Source organism: Stenella coeruleoalba (assembly GCF_951394435.1).
Source record: "Stenella coeruleoalba genome assembly, chromosome: 3".
Lineage (NCBI taxonomy): Eukaryota > Metazoa > Chordata > Mammalia > Artiodactyla > Delphinidae > Stenella > Stenella coeruleoalba.
In genome coordinates, this window is record NC_137148.1 from 54,867,246 (window position 1) to 54,873,631 (window position 6,386).

Below are 6,386 nucleotides of genomic sequence, written 5' to 3' on the forward strand. Positions count from 1 at the left end.
CTTCCCTCGTGGCGCAGTGGTTGAGGGTCCGCCTGCCGATGCGGGGGACGCAGGTTTGTGCCCCGGTCTGGGAAGATCCCACATGCCGCGGAGCGGCTGGGCCCGTGAGCCATGAACGCTGAGCCTGCGCGTCCGGAGCCTGTGCTCCGCAACAGGAGAGGCCACAACAGTGAGAGGCCCGCGTACCGCAAAAAAAAAAAAAAAAAAAAAAAGAAAGATATATTGTGTTTCCAGATAAAATTACCCAATACCGTAAAGATTCCCACAAAATTTATCTGTAAACTCAATGAAATTGCATTTAAAATCCAATAGGACATTTTTAAGTTGACAAAAGTATCATACACCTAGAAGATAAACATGTAGGAAATCTCAGAATACATTTAGCAATATGGAATTGGTTAAGATAATTATAGTAAATCCATCCAAGCCACACCTTGTACTTCGAAACGTTTGTGTAGCTATAAAGTTACTGACATGGAAAGATCGTCACAAAATATTATGTTGAAAAAAACTGCAATATGTTTAGTTTGAGCCCATTTGGGTAAATTAAATAAACAAATAGAAAAATAAAGTATTTATACAGCAAAATATCAATAGTTATTATCTCTAAGAGATTACAGATTTTTTAATTTTTAAAAATTTTGCTTATATGATGTTTCTAATTCTTCTCCAATGAACATGTTATTTTTGTAACTTAAAACCAAAAATGTGGGCATATTTCTTAAGTATACCCACTGTCGACTTTGCATCCTTGAGTTTATCTAAACCTTTGCTTAAATCCCATCATATCTTGACCTAACTGCTTCTTGGAATAATGAATCATGACTTTACTATAAACATGTAAAGCTGCATTTTCTTTTGTCTTCAAACTACCTTCAGTATGTTTCTTACTCTTATTTTTCCGAGCTGTTACTCACCTGATTCACTCCCTTCATGACTGTAAATTTTTTATCACAGCCCACTCTACCTTCATCTTTCCAGACTGAGAGTGTTAAGTAGTCAGCCCATCCTCATAAAGAAACACTGTCTTGCTCCATCTCTGTTTTTACAGCATCATTAAAATGACCACATGGCCAGGACTGAGCAGTATATTCCCAATTTATTTTTCCCTTACTTCCACTGTATAAGAATTATTCCCCCAAACGTAAAAATATCATCCTCCATATAATTTATAAGAATATTTATTGAGCCAAATATGTGTATGGATTTCTTCTGCACTAACCACTGGGAAAACAGAATCTCTCTTTAGGTCAAGTTCACTGACAACATCTATAACACCATAGCTTTTTACCCCCCAAATAGACATAGATTTGTCTAGAGTGCACAGGTATCCCAATTCACAGGGAAGGTCTTTTGTGAATCAATAAGTGCTCTACCAGTGTCATTTTTCTTGTTGTCAAAATGCCATAGTAAAGGAAAAAAGGTCCCAACTCAGCCTGTGTAAATTGTTAGTTTTAGGCTCTTTTCAAATTACTCTCTGTTGCGTGAGGTGGGGGAGGGGTGCGCTGCTCAGGCACAAACACACAGAATGTCTGAAATGGTCTGATCAATGTGCAGAGCTACCAAGAGGAAATGGAACATCTACCGTTTGAAGAGCCTGGGAGCGGGGAGGAAACAGGAGAAGACCAGGTGGCAGGCAAATACGTGGAGGGTTGAGGAAAGGAGTCAAAGGGCACAGCTAGCCAGCCTGGCTGCTAATGGAGCAGGTGCATAAATGTAACAGCTCCTGCATGAAGAGAGCGAGCTGGTGGGACACCTGTGAGTCACTCTGATTGTCAGCAGGAGACTGCTTGCACAGACCAGGGACAAGTCCACTCTTCCGCGTGCACTATTTAATGTCACACGGGAGGGGGGTGTTGATGCCTCGCTTCCCTTTCATTTCTTCTCACCCAGACTGCAACAGCCTCCCAATACAGTTCCATTCCTCTCCACTTCCTCTTGCACATTTGTGTCAGAGTGGTATGTTTAAGCAATTTCTTATGTGATTGCCTTTATTTATTTTTTTCTTTTTTAAGTCATCTTCTGGTGCCTCCTGCTTCCTCTGCAAGCCTTTCAGGATAGAGCAAAAATCCCATCACGTGATATATAATAAGGTCCTTCCAAACCAGGCTCAGCCTACGCCCGGAGACTCACGTTATCCCAGCTCCCAAACCCTCCCCTCGCCTTTGCTGAGCATCCTTCTGCACCGAAGCCTTTGGCTTCCTACCTCCACTTGTCGAGTATCACCCACCCTTCTTAAAGACCCTCCCCAAGCAGCCAACTGGGGACCAAATAATCAACTTTTTTCTCTTTTCCTTTCTATTCTCGAAGTACTTTCGGTGAACCTCAATAAATCCCTTAATACAATAATAAAACAATAAGCACTTACAGAGCATTCATTAAATATTGGGTATCTTGCTGAGCACTTGTCTTAATTAGAGATCCTTAGGTTGTGGGAAATAGAAACTTGCTTAAACCAAGAAAAAGGGGATTTATTATAACAACTCAAGAAACCCAGGGCAAGACATATAATCAGGCTGCCAGAGGGACTGGAAAGTGATCAGAAATCAAGGAAGCTTCTCTCTCTCTCTCTCTCTCTCTCTCTCTCTCTCTCTCCTCTCTCTCTCTCTCCTCTCTCTCTCTCTCTCTCTCTCTGTCTCTCTCTCTCTCTCTCTCTCTCTCTCTCTCTCTGTTCTCTCTCTGTCTCTCTCTGTCTCTCTGTTTCTCTCTCCTCTGTCTCTCTCTGTCTCTCCCCCCCCCCCCCGCCCCCGCCTTTCTCTCATTTTACAATGCCTCTTCCTGGTTGCTGATAATTGCAAAGATCTTCTTTGCAAAGAGAGAATAGCAAAGATCTTCCTTCCTCCCCTCCACCAACTGCTACAAAACTATACATATGACTCCATTCTATTCCAGAGTGTTGAGTGAATATTGCTTATGTGTGCAGATCATTATGTATGAAAATAATTGTTGGAAAAAGAACAAAAGTAGATTATCTGTATTAGGTAAGCATATCCTATTTAATCAAGTCTAAGATTCCGTTGATTGTGAGACACACCTCCATTTTATGTATCATCAACAAAGAAAAAACTGCTACCTTTTATCATTGTTAAGAAGCTGTCAACTGTAAGATACATTTTTATTTTTAGAGACGCTAAAATGTAAAACAATGATTCTCGATGAAATAATATATAGAGGCAAGAAATGATAAGCTGCCTTTGTATAGCAACTAAGATCTCAAAAGGAGAGGTTGTTTACACCATCTTCTTGGGAGATGGCCAAAATCACGAGTTAACTAATACACAAGCCCCAAGTGGAGGAACCAGCAGCTGGAGATCAAACCAGAAGCTGTCAGAAACTCATCCCAAAGATGTCATCAATGGTAGTCCATCAGTAATTAAAGGCCTGTTGGGTCAGGCCTTAGAGACCAGTCAGATAAGACCTGCAGAGAGCTTGTCACAGGTTTTTGACCCTGAGCAGAGGAAAGATTCCTCAGTGTCTACTTCTTGGTCCCTGAAGCAACTCCACTCAGGAATCGAGATGCTCAGGCAAACGGTGACCCTGCACCTCACCACCAAGGTAGACGCTGCCCCTCTCCACTATGTTCCTCCCCTGGGGTGACCAGTGTGGTGGCGCAGAACCACCATGACTTCTGCCCATCCGAGCCTCTGCTGCCCGCTCCTACCACAGCCCAAAAATAGGATGTCAAGACCAGTTGTCTAACTGGGGACTAGGAGGACAGCTACAGAACTCTTCACAGAACCCAACTGTCTCCTTAAAATGGTTTGACTCACACTCAGTATTTCTTCTAAGATCCATCCGTGTTGTTGCACGCACCTGCGGTTCATTCGTATTCACCCTTGCACGCTATTCTGCCATGTGAAGGTACCACGAGGCATTCACCTAGTCTCCCATAAATGGCCATTTGGTTGACTTCCTTTTTTGTTTTCTGTTATGTATGGAGGTTCTATAAGTCATCATACCTGTCTGTTGGAACACATGTGCAAATGTTTCTCTAGAGTATATACCTAGATGTGATTGCAGGATTTAGACTACGTTCATATTCAGCTCCACAAGATAACGCCAGGTTGTGCCAGTTTATATTCCTAGGGGAGATATATGAGTTCCCATTACTTCAAACTCTACCAACAACCTGAAATTGTCAGACTTCTTAATTTTTGCCCATCTAGTAGAATGACGGAAACATACATCATTTATCATCATTTTATAAAGTTTAAACAATACTGAATAATAAATTGTTTAGGTATATGTATACTTGTGCTAAACACAAAAAAAAGTATGTATACACACACACACACACACACACACACACACATATACATACTTGTGCTAAACACAAAACTCAGGACTGTAATTACACCTAAAATGAGCCAAGAGAATTGGATTATGTTTATATAATACAGGGACTTCCCTGGTGGTCCAGTGGTTAAGACTCTGCACTGCACTTCCACTGCAGGGGGCACAGGTTCAATCCCTGGTCAGGTAACTAAGATCCCGCATGCCACACAGTGCAGCCAAAAAAAAAAAACCGAATACATATATAATGTACATACAATATATGTACAGTATACCTATTTTTACTATTCAAATAACATAATAAAATAATATTTTTGATTGCTTTATTCTCTATTCCCACAACACTGAAATAGTGGCTGCAAATACCTTTGAAATTACATTCTTACTGCCTCATCATCAGGTTAAAAAAAAAAAAAAAAGTTCTTCTCTTCTTGCTCCAGATAGAAAAAAAATCTCAGAAAAGGACTCTAATTGGCCCAGATTAGATTATGTGTTCATCTCTGAGCCAATCACTGTGGTCAGGAGTGATAAACATTGTGATTGGTCTATCTTGTGTCCACCTCTGTGGCCAGAGAGGTAGAATCTGTTACCATAAAGGATGGGGTGGCGGTGAAGGGGTATGAAAAGGCAAAGCATGACACAAACCTTAAGAATTAATATCATCAACTTCTAAAGACCATACAAATAATAGGTGGCAGAGCTGGCATTCAAACCCAGATCTGCATGACTCTGAGGCGTGCGCATTAACCATTTCAATTCCAGCTTCTTCTGGATTAAAATATTTTGAGTTTTCTCTAGTATTATGCCAGAAATTTCTTATCTTTGTCCCTCCATCTCTTAGAAATACTACCTGGTACTTTTTAGGTGTCTTGTGGAATTAATTAACTCTCCAAACTATAGATTGCTTATTTGAACATATTCTTATATCAGCCTGGACGTGACCATTTCTGAGACCAGCTCTGTGGGTCTTGTGCTCAGAAGAGAACAGATGGGGATTTGAAGAGTGGGAGGGGGTGGAACATTTTAATTTCAAGAACAATTTTAGCACCACAAAAATCAAAAGGGAAATAGAAATACTAGAATTTTTATACTCAAAGTTGCCTGATGATCAAAAGTGAGCATAAGAGGAGTAGCAAGAACCAGCTAACATACATTTTTCTTATTGAGAAAACGATAACCATCTAGATTTGTTATTTCTATTACATTTTTTCTGATAAACACTTTGGGAAGAAAAGTGGGTTTGCGTGGGGCCAATGGGGACATTTTCTTTGACTGTATTATCACAATTATTATAACAAAAATGTGTCCATGAGATTACTTGCAAATTTAAAAATAAATAATCACTGCCTAAATGCACGGTTTAAGTCTCTTGGCAATAATTACCAGTTTTCTGTCTCTTTCCACTTTCCCCAGCTGTGGTGATATGAAGGTATTGTTCAAGAAACGATCTTTACCTTCTTTATTTTCATTTGGTCATGTTGGTTTTCATCTTGTTTCTTCCAGAGAATCATGTCTTTTCCTGGTACTTGTCTTTTACGTTCCTTTGTGAAGCCTAAAGTAAAGCAAACAAAAAAATCATTTCTTTGTTAAGCGTAATCTTCTTATTTCTCACTATTCCTTTTGTCTTGCTTTGGAATGCTTCTAGTCTCCTCTGGGCTCTGGATCTACATATTTAAACTTTTATTTTCATTTCAGTCTTTCAGTCCTTTTGTTCTCCTTTCTCTGTTCCACACACAAAACAATACATTGCATTTTAAATGACTCACCATTGTATTGCTTCCCCGGCTTTCACAGCCATTAAGTTGCATATAGTCTATTAATTTAGAGTTGTGTTATGCTGTGTTGGTTCAGGCTGCTTCTAGTTTTGCTGAAGGATCTGTATGTGGCTGCAATTAATTTATTTTTAAAGATTTTCTTTCTCTCCCTCTGTCCTCTTTTCTGTATTATCCAATCTATTACCCACCAGAGCATTATACGCTGATCCAAACTGTGCCTTATTCCAAATTTCAACTTCTTCTTTTTTCCTCTCCTATTAGACTCATTTTGTTTCTAATTCCAATCCAACTACCCACAGTCTTGCTTCACCAGAGAGT

General features: G+C 39.9%; 1 long non-coding RNA gene across 3 annotated transcripts in view; it reads right to left on the reverse strand.

Moving 5' to 3' along the window:
- LOC307184593 overlaps nt 1–5,847 on the reverse strand; it is a 417,717-nt gene extending 411,870 nt beyond the window's left edge. For 2 of the 3 annotated variants that reach the window (XR_013827761.1, XR_013827762.1), the window contains exon 1: nt 5,677–5,832. This is a non-coding gene — a long non-coding RNA (uncharacterized lncRNA). Of the gene's footprint in view, nt 1–5,676 lie in introns of all 3 variants that reach the window. The other variant, XR_013827760.1, reaches the window with a different exon arrangement.
- Between the last annotated feature and the right edge of the window lie 539 nt (nt 5,848–6,386).